The sequence below is a fragment of the Procambarus clarkii genome, chromosome 93 (assembly GCF_040958095.1).
Source record: "Procambarus clarkii isolate CNS0578487 chromosome 93, FALCON_Pclarkii_2.0, whole genome shotgun sequence".
In the NCBI taxonomy this organism is placed as follows: Eukaryota; Metazoa; Arthropoda; class Malacostraca; order Decapoda; family Cambaridae; genus Procambarus; species Procambarus clarkii.
Window position 1 is genome coordinate 9,063,604 of NC_091242.1, and position 14,892 is coordinate 9,078,495.

Consider the following 14,892-nt stretch of genomic DNA (forward strand, 5'->3'; position numbering starts at 1 on the left):
GTGTGTGTGTGTGTGTGTGTGTGTGTGTGTGTGTGTGTGTGTGTGTGTGTGTGTGTGTGTGTGTGTGTGTGTGTGTGTGTGTGTGTGTGTGTGTGTGTGTGTGTGTGTGTGTGTGTGTGTGTGTGTGTGTGTGTGTGTGTGTGTGTGTGTGTGTGTGTGTGTGTGTGTGTGTGTGTGTGTGTGTGTGTGTGTGTGTGTGTGTGTGTGTGTGTGTGTGTTGTGTGTGTGTGTGTGTGTGTGTGTGTGTGTGTGTGTGTGTGTGTGTGTGTTGTGTGTGTGTGTGTGTGTGTGTGTGTGTGTGTGTGTGTGTGTGTGTGTGTGTGTGTGTGTGTGTGTGTGTGTGTGTGTGTGTGTGTGTGTTTACTATTTGTGTCTGCAGAATCGACCTATTAGCTCTTGGACTCCGCCTTTCTAAGCAAATCTCTTTTTCCTCAATTATATCTACATATATTTCTCTCTAACACACACACACACATGCGTGTGTGTGTGTAGTGGTTGTCGCTCGAGTGTAGTGGGCGTGGCAGGGGGGTGTGGTGGGCGTGGCAGGGGGGGTGGGGGTGTGGTGGGCGTGGCAGGGGGGCGGAGCGTGGGACGGTAGGTGTTATCTAAGAGAGAACCAGAGTCGCAGGGTGGAGCACCCTTCCTTCTGGGTCACGACGCTCGTCCAGTCAGTGAGGCTGCGGCCCTGTCCTGGTGAACACGCATCCTTCACGCGCTCCTTGCTCTCCTCCTCACACACCTGCCTCCCAGCGAGGACAACTGCTCCAGTAGAGGAACCTCCAGTCTTCAAGGTACACTACACATGAACACCATACGCTGTATACATGTTCAAATAAGGTTTTGAATTTGTCGTAAAAAAATAATTGACTATAAACAAATATGTAATGTAACTTAGTATATGTTATGCATCACACATGATCATAATTGGTCGGTCAGGAGAATGAGTTTATGGACCTACAGCCACCCTGAGGGCACTGCCGGAGTTGAATTTGGTTATTCGCAATAATCTTGTTAATCTGATATTTGGGTAAAAGTATTAAAAGGAGGTGGGGTTTCCTTCTTTTTCCCTGTTTCTTTTCCCCGCTTCTTTTTTAGTCTTGTTTTAATAACATTATCTATCGAGGTATTCAGTCACATACTGCATACACACTGTGGGCTCACTGACTCCTCACGATGTATTCACGAAAAGGCGAAGTTGCAAATTAACCTTCCATGAGAGAATATTCATGTGTGAGCTGCTGAAGAGCAGACACTGCAACAGCAGAGTTAGACTGGGCTACACTAACTTGAGGCTGCTGAAGAGCAGACACTGCAACAGCAGAATAAGACCGGGCTACACTACCTTGAGGCTGCTCAAGAGCAGACACTGCAACAGCAGACACTACAACAGCAGAGTAAGACCGGGCTACACTAACTTGAGGCTGCTCAAGAGCAGACACTGCAACAGCAGAATAAGACCGGGCTACACTACCTTGAGGCTGCTCAAGAGCAGACACTGCAACAGCAGACACTGCAACAGCAGAATAAGACCGGGCTACACTACCTTGAGGCTGCTCAAGAGCAGACACTGCAACAGCAGACACTGCAACAGCAGAGTTAGACCGGGCTACACTTAAGGAACATAAAAGAATTGCTATTGACTCTTCCCTTTCACAGTACATACTCAAATGCTCCAACTTTCTTAACAAACGTGATCTGACTTAAGCCTACCTCTTTTCCTTTCTCCCTTTTCATTTTCTTATCTACCTCTTATTCTTACCTCATTCCATTCTTATCTTTCATCGTATTCTTACCTTTCACCTTTCGCTTACCTTCTCCTCTTACCTGTTCCTCATCTCTCACCTCACTCTCTTTCCTTATTTATTTGCCCGTACCGTCCTTTTCTTGGGTTACGGGCTCACCATAGACCGTGCTACTTGGAACTTTTTGTTCCCAGTAGCTAAATCTAAAACAACAACAACAACAACAACAACAACAACAACAACATCCTTTTTTTTATTACACAACTTGGTAATGGTCGAGGACGGACCGAAACTAATTTCCGGCAGTGCAGATTGGGTTCGTTCTCAACTCACAATCATGAATTCTGGGTTCGAGCCCTGGGCGGAACACAAATAGTTGGGCGCATTTCCAATCACCTAATGCCTCTGTTCACCTAGCAGTAAGTAGGTACTCCAGAGTTAGTCAGGTTGTTGTGGGGTTGCTTACTGGGCTGGGTCAATAATTCGACCTTGGGGGTAGGGGTAGTCGTAGTTAATTATATTGTGGGAGAGACACACCCGTCCGCCCAATGCTAGAATTATTAATAAGAAAAAATAAGTTATAGAGCTCCATGGTTAGTGAAAGGAAAACACTGTAATGATTGGACTCACCTAGTTGTGCTTGCGGGGGTTGAGCTCTGGCTCTTTGGGTCCGCCTCTCAACTATTAATCAACTGGTGTACAGGTTCCTGAGCCTACTGGGCTCTATCATATCTACATTTGAAACTGTGTATGGAGTCAGCCTCCACCACATCACTTCCTAATGCATTCCATCTGTTAACTACTCTGACACTGAAAAAGTTCTTTCTAACGTCCCTGTGGCTCGTTTGGGTACTCAATTTCCACCTGTGTCCCCTTGTGCGTGTGCTCCTTGTGTTAAATAGCCTGTCTTTATTAGCCTTTGTGTGTGTGTGTGTGTGTGTGTGTGTGTGTGTGTGTGTGTGTGTGTGTGTGTGTGTGTGTGTGTGTGTGTGTGTGTGTGTGTGTGTGTGTGTGTATGTGTGAGACTCACCTATCTGTTTACACCTATTTGTGCCTGCAACATCGAGGTCTAGCTCTTAAACCCCGCTTTTCTAGCCATTAGTTATCTACTGCAATGACTCCTGACCTGTTTCCTTATCATTCCTGCTTTTAAAATCATGAATGAAATTGGCCTTTACAACGTGCTCCATTAGGTCATTCCATTTACTCATTACCCTTATTGTAACTGTACCATGGTGTGTGGTGTAACTGTACCATGGTGTGGTGTAACTGTACCATGGTGTGGTGTAACTGTACCATAATGTGGTGGTTGAGACGACAATATGAGTTCAATGACCTGAGTCATTTGTCCCGTTACATACTCCTGATGCCCCCTCCCCCCTCCCACCCTCCCTCCCTCTCACCCTCCCTCCCTCCCTCCCATCTACCCTCCCACCTACCCTCCCTCCCTCCCTCCCAGCAGGTGATGAGGCTGCCTTGGCCCTGGCGGTATGATAATTTCAGGCGAGTCATCAGTATGATGAGGGATGATGAGCGAGAAGTTTATATACCAGAAAAAAAGCGCCAAGCAGCAGGTATAGTGAACCACGAGTCATCAAGTGTGTTCCTGGCCACTGACGAAACATGTACATCTTTCAAGCATGGCGGGTTTGTTGACATTTATGTCAACAAACCATGTACCCTGCCCCCCCCAACCCCCCCAACCCCCAGTATTGTATTGGGCAGCGCCACTCATCCTGTGAGTGAACACACCGCCATAGTGACAGTATTGGGCAGCGTCACTCATCCTGTGAGTGGACACACCGCCATAGTGACAGTATTGGGCAGCGCCACTCATCTTGTGAGTGGACACACCGCCATAGTGACAGTATTGGGCAGCGCCACTCACCTTGTGAGTGGACACACCACCATAGCAGCATGTTCAACACTCTCCAATAGGAAGAAAACCCGCTGGGTTGTTCATCTTGTCACTCGTACCCAGACACAGCTGGGACTTACTTAACTATCTCAACTAAGTGAGGAGCTTCCCCAAACAAGAAGATTAACATTTGTCAACTCTTAAGTACTTACTTCATCTTGCGGGTGCAAAATGGGGGGAATCTTTTAAGAACAGTATCTATATTTGACAAAGTATTTTCCTAACTCAAACAATGGGGGGTTTATTTTTCTACACATATTTCTAATGACTCTTAGATGTTCACACTCTCTCAGGTAGTGGTCAAGGCGGTGTCCGTCACTCTCACCACAGATTCTGCAACTCCGCTGCTCAACTGTTGTTTCCATTCCGAATCTCCATGGATATATGTATCCAAGACGGATTCTTGCTATTACTGATTCTCTCCCTCGTCTTCCTCCTCTTCGGCCATAATGATTGGGACTGCCAGCTGCAACCATGTTGTACCATCGTATAGATTCACTGGTTTGTGCTTCTATCCTCCTTTCCTCAGTTACCTTGTCACGGTGATGTTGTCTGACAATATTGATATTTGTAGAAGACTCTTGGGTATGAAGTATTCAAGATAGTCTCCCTCAGCGCCTTCAGCAGCCAGCACATCTGCTCGTTCATTCCCACATTCTCCAACATGGGATCCACAGAAACCTGACGACTCTTCCCTGGTTGGTTAGTACTCTCACGACTCTCTTAATTTCAGCGACTATCCCAGGATTTTCTGCCCGACTTTTACTAAGGTTTTGTAGCCCTGCTTTTGAATCAGTGGAGATCACTGCACCATTAGTGTTTCGTTTAAGGAATCTTAACGCCATAACAATGGCAGTTAACTCCGCTTGTGTTGAAGAGGCATAGTACTCACGTATCAGTGACTACGGTGAAGTGAGGTCTAGCTCCTCATACCCTACTTGGCCTCGTTGTACCCGTTGCGTTATGACATAATTAGTATCACGTTCGAATTATCTTACGAATTTTAGCTTTAAAGTTGAGGATGGAGGTGGCTTCCACAACCTCTTCCATCAGTGCATTCCACTTGTTGACCCCCCGTACCGGGCGCCAGTATTTCCTTACATTTCTTCGACTCATTTGTGTTTCTACTTATGTCCACCTTGTCTATTCTCCTCAGTATCTTGTATGCTGTGATCATATCCTGTTTCTTCTGTCCTCTGAGGTTGTGACATCTAGCTCCCTTAACTTGTCCTCGTAGCTTAACTCTCTTAGCGCTGACATTAGTCTTTTTGGAAACCTTTGCACGCTTCACAAGCTACGGATTCCAGGCCAGTGCTGCATATTCCAATATTGGTCTGACATAGGTATGAGGGAGGTGGCCAACACTAGGTCATTCACCACCACCGTTGCCTGTACGGAGCAGCGGGTCTTACTATGCCCCGCACCTCAGACAGGTTTTTGTCCAATGTTGTCGAGGCTGGACATATAAGGGTTGACCGACCTTGCCTGTTTGTTTGTGAGTTCTTACCCTTAGAGTTCTTACCTAACCGGTTGTAGAACCGGACTTCAGCTCCTGGGACACACCTCACCACGTGTCGGGTGCCTGGAGCAGTGGCCGCTTGCTCCTTCTTTCTAGAAATATCTTTTAGTTTCCTATTTTTTCCTATAAAAATTTCCTATTCTAGTTTCACTTGCTTTCTGGCCTTACACTGAAGAAGTGTTTCCTCACGTCCCAGGAGGCTCACCCATGTCTAGCTTGTGACAGGTGGGAACAGGACGCAACTTCGGACATTAGTTCGAAGCAGGCTTCGGACTAATGTCCGAAAGCAGGCTTATTACCAGGCTTTCAACTTGTTGCAAGTCCAGTCGCTACACTGTGCTCTATTGAAATATCAACTTCCAATTTATTTGATCAAAACCCTTTAGTATTTTCTATGTGCAGATCAGGTGTGTGCAGCACTGAGGCTCGGGCGTGTTGCGCTTACCGCCAAGCTCTTTAAGCTCTTCGTTAGGGAATTGATACTCTACGTCCTTGTTAAACTGTTGTTTCCATCAGAGCCTTCGTGGAGTCCCTCGTGCATAGTGAGGGTAAGATAGAGCTCAAGCTGCTCTATTTTTGTTTACATGTGTCTTATTGTTTCAATAAACGTACTTGAACTCTTTCGTACTTTTGTTATCAGTTGTGCGGCGGGTGAGAATCAGCAGTCAAGTTGTGTGTGTGTGTGTGTGTGTGTGTGTGTGTGTGTGTGTGTGTGTGTGTGTGTGTGTGTGTGTGTGTGTGTGTTGTGTGTGTGTGTGTGTGTGTGTGTGCGTGTGTGTGTGTGTGTGTGTGTGTGTGTGTGTGTGTGTGTGTGTGTGTGTGTGTGTGTGTGTGTGTGTGTGTGTGTGTGTGTGTGTGTGTGTGTGTGTGTGTGTGTGACGGGGGGGGGGTCTTAACAAACAATTCTCTGTTACCGTAACAACTCAACAACTGGGGGCCGGAACGATGCAAATATTTAACTTGTAAGTAAGTACATACACTCGGCACACTCACAGGAGTGACTGATGAGCCATGACAACACAGGGATACTCTTAGTCTATCTCCTGTCCTTCTATTTCCTATCCTACCCTCCTGTGCTGAGTACCCTCCTGTGATCAATTATTTTCTTGCACACAATGTCTTGCTCCGTTAAATTATGCTCGTTAAAGATGGAGTATTTACCTCTCAGTGACTGTAAGGAGGCTTAGTTAGTTATGCCTCGCCAATTAGCCTTAATTCTTCCACCTGTTGCGATATAATGTAACTGTTCTCATGTTCCAAATTTGTGTCGAATCTGGCCCTACAGTTGTGGGTGGAGGTGGCTTCCACAATTTCTTCTTTGAGTGCATGTTACCTGTTGATTCCCCTGTACAGGGTTGTTGTTGTTTTTTATTTAGCTACTCAGAACGAAATGTCCATGTAGCACAGGCTATGGTGAGCCCGTAGTTGAGTTCGGTTATTCGCGATAACCTTATTACTGTGATATTTGGGTCAAAGTTTTAAATGGAGGTGGGGTTTCCTCCTTTTTCCCTGTTTCTTTTTTCGCTTCTGTTTTAGTCCTGTTTTAATAACATTATCTTGGTGGCGGATGTAGATGCAGAATGTTCACTAGTGAGTCCCATTCTTCAACTGCTTTTCTAATCATTGTAGTCGCTGTGGAATGTGCATCTAATGCAGCTGCTGTCGTTGGATTAATGTTGAGTTTGATGAGCAGGGCTTCAGTAGCTTCACATTCCAGTAAGTAGTCCAATAGTGACGCCTCTGCTGCTGTTCCACACATATGACACTTTAACTATTGGGTTTATTACCTCCCAGCAGCACTTGTAACCAAGTGTGAGTCTGTGTATGGCTACTGCAATGTCTCTGGATATCTTTTTGTCAGGCTTGAAAGAGTAGTACCCAGTGGCTTGTTCGTACCACATCGCAGTGGATCTTCCTTCCGCTACTTTGGCTCTGTGGCGACTTCTGATAGTTGGGAGTATTTTCTTCTTGATTTGCTCCTTAATCTGTGAAAAACTTGGAGGTATTTGAACCTGTACAACAGGTAGAGCAGCGGCAGTTCTTGCTAATGAGTCTGCCTTTTCATTACCATCTATGCCAGTGTGACTTGGTATCCAATTTAGGGTGATTGATAGCCCTAGATTATGGGCTTCTATTCCTATATGTTGGATTTCTGTGAGGAGTTGTTTATTATCTCTTCTTCTTCTTGAGAATAGGTGCAGTTTGCATGAAGGGTTAACCCTCCCGATGACTGCACCAAGACAGATGTAAGGAGACGCGTTGACGGTTAGGAGGAGAAAAAAAAGTGTTTATTATCTCTGTGTTGACTGGATAACAATGCCTGGAGCGAAGATTTAGAGTCGGTATGCATGGTGACATTATGTATATTATTCTCAATTGTATAGTTTATGGCCTCCTTCAGGGCATATAATTCTGTCTACAATGTTGAGCACGCACTATTCATGCTCCAGTAAGCTTCATGGTTGTTAGTGTAAACTGCTGCCCCAACAGAACCTTTTTCTTGATCAACTGATCCGTCTGTGAAGATGTGAGTCGTTGTCGGTCTTGAGATGGTTTCCATTTGTTGTTATATGACTGCTTTGAGCCTCTGCGGGTCACATGCTGATTTTTTAACTGGTAATCCTTCAATGATTATCTTTAGACTCGATTCTTCCCATGGAGGAGGCTGCCGAAAGTGTTGATATGGTCTATCTTCCCCTTTGTTTTTAATGGTCCATTTCAGGTCCACTTTCCCTAGAATCTTGACTAGATTATCCGTCCATCCACTTGTTCTATATTGAAGGTTTCTCTGAAGTGGTCTGTGTATGATGTCTTTGATTGACAGTCTGGCGATGGTTCCAACACGTTTTGCTGTTATGGTGGCTATCTTTAGTTTGATCCTGTTTTCTAAGGCTGGTAAGTTGGTTTCCATTCTTAGGTTCTCTCGATGTGTCCATATAGGAGCTCCCAACATTGTTCTGAGGGCATCATTTTGAGACACTTCCAGTTTCTGCCATTGGTTATCACTGAGGGGTGTAAGAGCAGGGGTAGCATAGTCAATGAGTGACCATACTGCTTGAACGTAGTACATTTTGAGTACTGGTAGAGATGCACCATCTCTAAGACTGGTCAGGGAGCGCAAAGCTGAGTTTCTGGCTTTACAACGTTGCCAAAGATATTCAATTTCTTGAGTGAATTTCAACTGGTTGTCTATTATGACTCCTAGGTATTGAAAAGAGGTAACCCACTCAATTTCATGTCCTTGTATTGCGAGTCTGATGTATTGAGTTCTCACCGTACAGGGTACGAGTACTTCCTTATATTGCTTCAACTTACCTGTGTGTCCAGTTTCCCTCCAATGTCCCCTCCTTCTACCTTCTCTCTCACTTCAAGAGGTTGTCCTTATCTACCTCGTTATCCTAGGTCCCTCGGGTTGTCGTTTCCTCCTATGCTGTAAGGTCATCAATCTCATCTAAGGGTACTCATCAAAGACCTCACAGTTAAGGACAAGATAACGTTATGTCGTATCCTCACACCTCAACACTTGGTTCTGGTGCCAATCTTGTTGCAAATGTCTGTAGTGTTGCATTTATGGTTTCACGAGGTATGGATTCCTGGCCGGTGCTGCATACCCCAGTATTGGTCTAATAATGACTGTGTAGATTGCTCGATCAAGTCCTGAATTCAGTTCCTGAACAACGTTCTAATGTTTGATGTCAGCGTCACATGTGCTGCGGATGTCACCCTGTTCACCAGGGCCGCTGGAGACGGGGGGGGGGGGAGTGAAGAGAACTATCAGGGTTAAAGCGTTGAGCCTTTACGACTATATAGCACTGAGAAGGGGTCAGGATAAGGATTTGGGATAGGACGGGGGGGAAGGAATGGTGCCCAACCACTTGGACGGCCGGGGATTGAACGCCGACCTGCATGAAGCGAAACCGTCGCTCTGGAATGGTGCCCAACCTCATGGACTGCCGGGGATTGAACGCTGACCTGCATGAAGCGAAACCGTCGCTCTATCATCCAGGCCAAGTGATTGGAAGACGGGGGAATTATATCCACCGTCTAATCCTTTTTTTCTCTCTCTCTGTGTAGCTGCCTTATGGTGCAGAAGCCTCCCTGTCTGCTCTCTCTCTCTCTCATCATCTTCATTACCTTACACTTGTTAAGGGTGTGATGATAGAGCAATTCCTCTCTACCATTCAAAGGGAATAAGGGAGTCATAACGGGGCATTTCCCTCCATCCCGTAGATCACTGCGTGAGCATAACGGTAAATTGAGCTGCTGCTGCTGCTGCTGCTGCTGCTGCCCAGGTAGTCAGATCTTATCTCCCCCCCCTCCCCCCTTCTCCCTCCTGAGCGCTCCCTCGGAGAATTTTGATGTCATTTCTTGTCGTTCATTATGATTCATTTCGCTGATGACACTCCGCTGTCCACTGTTATTCATACATGAATAATGGTCCTCCTTCTCTTGTGTCTGCTCCTCTTCCGACTCCTTGCCCTCCCCTGCGCTTTTTGGCTCCTCTTCCTTCTCTAGCTCCTCTTTTATTCTGGAATTTTGCCATGAGTTTGAGTACTTATGTATAATATATATATTCTCTGGGAGAACTTGCAATATAGTCGCGGTTAACGCCAGTATATTCAGCCTTATATAACCACGTGCCTGTGTCCTCTAAGCCTCACCTCTCGGTGACACAGGGATGTATCTTCATCCATCTGAGATGACACAGGGATCAGGAGACATCACTCTTCTTCACAGTTACTTCAGCTCAGCAAACGTCTCATTGGTGCTGGCAGCTTCCACATGAAGGTTCCAGATGACCTTCAGTAGGAAGTTGTTGGTGAGGTCAGTTGAACTGGCCTCACAGCCTGGCTGGAGTCATTGACCTGCCTCCAGAACCCTGTCTCTGTCTCTGTCTATCTCTCTCTCTCTCTCTCTCTCTCTCTCTCTCTCTCTCTCTCTCTCTCTCTCTCTCTCTCTCTGTCTGTCTCCCTCTCTCTCTCTCTCTCTCTGCCTCTCTCTCTCTCTCTCTCTCTGGCAGGGTATACGACACATCTAGGGTAGGTTGGAGCGAGTATATAGCCCTGACTAGTGAGATATAAGGCAGGCCGCTGGCCAGCACAGGGCAAGATAGGCCAGACAGGGCCGAGAAAGAACTGGTCTGCCTCAATACAGGTCCTTCACCTTGGCTCCTGGTGTAGCTGGGCCAGGGGCGACACACCGTGAGACCTGCTTCAGACACCTAGCTAGGTCACTGACTATCTCACACGAAGATCAGTTATAATATTTAAGCAGTAGTCATACCTTAGACACGGGGGGGGGGGCTCTGGTGCCCTATGCTGACCCTGACTGTTGATGTGTCTTCCCTGTGTTTATTGTGCACCCCATACTCGTCCTGTGAGTGGTGGTTTGTTGTGCACCCCATACTCGTCCTGTGAGTGGTGGTCTATTGTGCACCCCATACTCGTCCTGTGAGCGGTGGTTTATTATGCACCTCATACTCGTCCTGTGAGCGGTGGTTTGTTGTGCACCCCATACTCGTCCTGTGAGTGGTGGTTTGTTGTGCACCCCATACTCGTCCTGTGAGTGGTGGTTTGTTGTGCACCCCATACTCGTCCTGTGAGTGGTGGTTTGTTGTGCACCCCATACTCGTCCTGTGAGTGGTATCCTATGAGTATATCTGGAGAGGGTTCTGGGAGTTTTTCTTCTCCCTGAGCCCGGCCTGAGGCCAGGCTCGACTTTTGATAACTAGGTCCAACAGGCTGTTGCTTGAAGCGGCCCGCAGGCCCAAATATCCACTACAGCCTGGTTGGTCCGGCACTTCTTGCAAGAATTTATCTAAGTGCCTCTTGAATACATCCACCTTTGTTCAAGCAATATTTCTAATGCTTGCTGGGAGGGTGTTGAACTGGTATGGACTTCTGATGTTCAGTGTTCTCTGATTGTGCCTATGGCACCTCTACTCCTCACTGGTTCTATTCTGCATTTCCTTCCGTACTTTTCGTTCCAGTATGTTGTTATTCTACTGTACAAATTTGGGACCTGGCCCTCCAGTATCTTCCATGTGTATATATTATTTGATACCCCTTCTCGTCTCCTTTCCCGAGAGTACGTTTTGAGAGGTTTGAGACGGTCCCAATAATTGAGATGTTTTATCGTGTCTATGCGTGCCGTATATGTTCTCTGTATTCCCTCTTAATTCAGAGATCTCCCGCTCTGAGGGGGGAAGGGGGGGGGGTGAGTATTGAGCAATACTCAAGACGGGACAGCACCAGTGATCTAAATAGTATTAGCATTGTTGTAGTGATCCTGGATTTGAACCTTTTCGTAATCCATCTTATCATTTTCCTGGCCGCCGCTATATTTGCTCGGTTATATTAAGTGTCAGATCGTCAGACATCATAATTCCCAGATCTTTGACATGTTGCTTTCCTTCTATGAGTAGGTCAGATTGTATCCTGTACCCTGTGTTTTAAGTTCCTTGTTTACACCATACAACAGTACCTGGAACTTATCACCGTTAAACATCATGTTATTTTCAGTTCCCAAATCGAAGACTTTATTAATATCTGCCTTTAGTTTTTCAGTGTCTTCTACAGAGGCAATTTTGAGAGAGAGAGAGAGAGAGAGAGAGAGAGAGAGAGAGAGAGAGAGAGAGAGAGAGAGAGAGAGAGAGAGAGAGAGAGAGAGAGAGAGAGAGAGAGAGAGAGAGAGCGAGCGAGAGAGAGAGAGAGAGAGAGAGAGAGAGAGAGAGAGAGAGAGAGAGAGAGAGAGAGAGAGAGAGAGAGAGAGAGAGAGAGAGAGAGAGAGAGAGAGAGAGAGAGAGAGAGAGAGAGAGAGAGAGAGAGAGAGAGAGAGAGAGAGAGAGCGCGCGCGCACGCGCACACAAATATAACGTGTTGACCACATGAATGGTCAACAAATTCGGCAAGTAGTTGTGTCATTCTGGCCAGCGGTAACTACATGCCCATAACAACGCCGCCTCTCCTCCCTCCCCCCCCCCCTTCCACCTGTGAGTGCTGGAGCGTCGTAAATGCTGGAGCTTGGGGGGGGGGGGAGAACACGCATCACACTGAGGATGGAAAATGTACACAGAATGTAGACAAAGCAGTTTACGGGGCCTGACGGCTGAGTGGTCAGCGCTCGGGTTTCGTAGTCCTAAGGTCCCAGGTTCTATCCCCGATGGAAGCGGAAACAAATGGACAGTTTTTTTAACCCTGATGTTAACCCTGTTCACCTAGCAGTAAATAGGTACCTGGGAGTTAGACAGCTGCTACGGCCTTCTTCCTGGGGGTATGTAACAAAAAGGAGGCCTGGTCGAGGACCGGGCCGCGGGGATGCTAAGCCCCTAAATCATCTCAAGATAACCTCAAGATAAAGCAAGGAGGCCGGGGGGGGGGGGTGGCCAAGGAGACCGGGGGGGGCGGCCGAGGAGGCAGGAGGAGCGGCCAAGGAGGCCGGAGGAGCGGCCAAGGAGGCAGGAGGAGCGGCCAAGGAGGCCGGAGAAGCGGCCAAGGAGGCCAGAGGTATTGCCCTCTTGAGCGTCCTGGAGGTATGACAACCCTGCCATAGGGAACGCAAGATGGCAGCACGTGATACAAACTGCGCTCAAAATAATATCACATCAAGTAAGAACGTTGAAAAAAAAACAGGATTTCATTTGGATAAAAATAGATTTAGAAACGCCATAACTGGGAGGACTGGCCAGGCAGGAGGTGTGGCTGAGAGCAAGAACCTGTTCCAACCGGTACTCGAGCGGTGTGACGGTTGGCGGTTGAACCGCCACTAGAGCGGCAAGTTACAAGAACGGCTCGAAGAGATACGCGAGCGAGCCACACCGCGCTCAGGAACCCTCACGTGTCTCAGTTGGATGGTATACCGTATAAAGGCGAACGGTCCGGTTCCCATAAGCCTACTGCAGTGTTGGTCTTGCATGAGCGAGTAGGCACAGTGCAGCTGAAGGCCTAGTAAGAACAAATAGGCCTTGTTCTTATGTGCGAGAGAAACATATTGATAAACTCACGTAGTTGTTGTTGTTGTTTAAGATTCGCTATCTGGAACAAAAAGTTCCAAGTAGCACGGGCTATGGCGAGCCCGTAGTGTGTATAAACTCACGTAAAAGGGCATCACGTCACGTTATGTGAGGTATAAGGAGCATCACGTTACGTTATGCAGTGTTGGCGGAGGAGGGAGAGAGAGCGAGAGCGAGAGAGGAGAGAGATAAATGAGAGAGAGAGGAGGGATAGAGAAAGGAGAGAGGAAAGAGAGACAGGAGAGACAAAAATGAGTGTGTGAAAGGAGAAAGGAGAAAGGAGAAGGAGAGAGAGAGAGAGAGAGAGAGAGAGAGAGAGAGAGAGAGAGAGAGAGAGAGAGAGAGAGAGAGAGAGAGAGAGAGAGAGAGAGAGAGAGAGAGAGAGAGAGAGAGAGAGAAATGAGAGTGTGAGAGGAGAAAGTAGAGAGAGAAATGGGAGAGAGAGAGAGACACACACACACACACACAGGGAGAGGGACCAACAAGTAGGTCAGTGGGTCGGGCCACTACTGTCATCCCCACATACCTGGACCATACCTGGAGAGGGTTTCAGCAGTTCTACTCCCCGACCTCGGCCCGGGGCCAGACTCGACTTGTGATAACTTGGTCCTCCAGACTGTTGCTTGGAGCGGCCCGCATATCCACTACAGCCCGGTTGGTCCGGCACTTCTTGCAAGAACTTATCTAAGTGCCTCTAGAATACATCCACCTTTGTTCCAGCAATATTTATTGCCGGAACACACCAGTATTACACTAAAAACTTTATACACCAAAAACACTTTATACACCTCGGCCGGAAAGCCTCGGCCAGTGACCCTCGGCCCGCCACCCTCGGCCAGCTCGGACACCAACGCATTGCAGTCTGACGTATAAATTCCCAGTTAAAATACGATGTACTATAAATCACAGCCGCTCGCAAAATTGACGGGTTGTCACGTTTTCTATAGGTGGGTCCACGGGCAGGTTCCTATAGGTGGGTCCACGGGCAGGTTCCTATAGGTGGGTCCACGGGCAAGTTCCTATAGGTGGGCCCGCGGGCAGGTTCCTATAGGTGGGCCCGCGGGCAGGTTCTTATAGGTGGGCCCGCGGGCAGGTTCCTATAGGTGGGCCCGCGGGCAGGTTCCTATAGGTGGGTCCACGGGCAGTTGCCGGCAATTTAATACATGAGTTTAGTGGTCTGTTGACCAGACCACACACTAGAAATTGAAGGGACGACGACGTTTCGGTCCGTCCTGGACCATTCTCAAGTCGATTGTGATGAGGAGGTAGGGACAGGCAATAAATAGGCAAGAGAGAGCTGAGGAGCTCCTCAGCTCTCTCTTGCCTATTTATTGCCTGTCCCTACCTCCTCATCACAATCGACTTGAGAATGGTCCAGGACGGACCGAAACGTCGTCGTCCCTTCAATTTCTAGTGTGTGGTCTGGTCAACATACTTCAGCCACGTTATTGTGACTCATCGCCTGCATTTAGTGGTCTTGTGACGCCTGGAGAGGACTGGCTGAACTCAAACCTATTGACACATTGCCCTGGCCCTCACTAGGGTACTATCCTGTGACACGCTGCCCTTACCTTCAGTGGGGGTAGGTTAATCTGGGTTGGATTAGGTTTGTATATATAGTAATGACGTAGAAGTATGACCACACATCAGAAGATGATGAGACGACGACGTTTCGGTCCGTCCTGGACCATTATCAAGTTGT

General features: G+C 47.5%; 1 protein-coding gene across 3 annotated transcripts in view; it reads left to right on the forward strand.

Moving 5' to 3' along the window:
• Positions 1-638: 638 nt before the first annotated feature.
• The window catches only part of LOC123746819 (uncharacterized), a 32,595-nt gene continuing 18,341 nt past the window's right edge, over positions 639-14,892 (forward strand). For all 3 annotated transcript variants that reach the window (XM_045728595.2, XM_045728596.2, XM_069319632.1), the window contains exon 1: positions 639-791. The gene's annotated coding sequence lies outside the window, so the exon portion shown is untranslated. The remainder of the gene's footprint in view (positions 792-14,892) is intronic.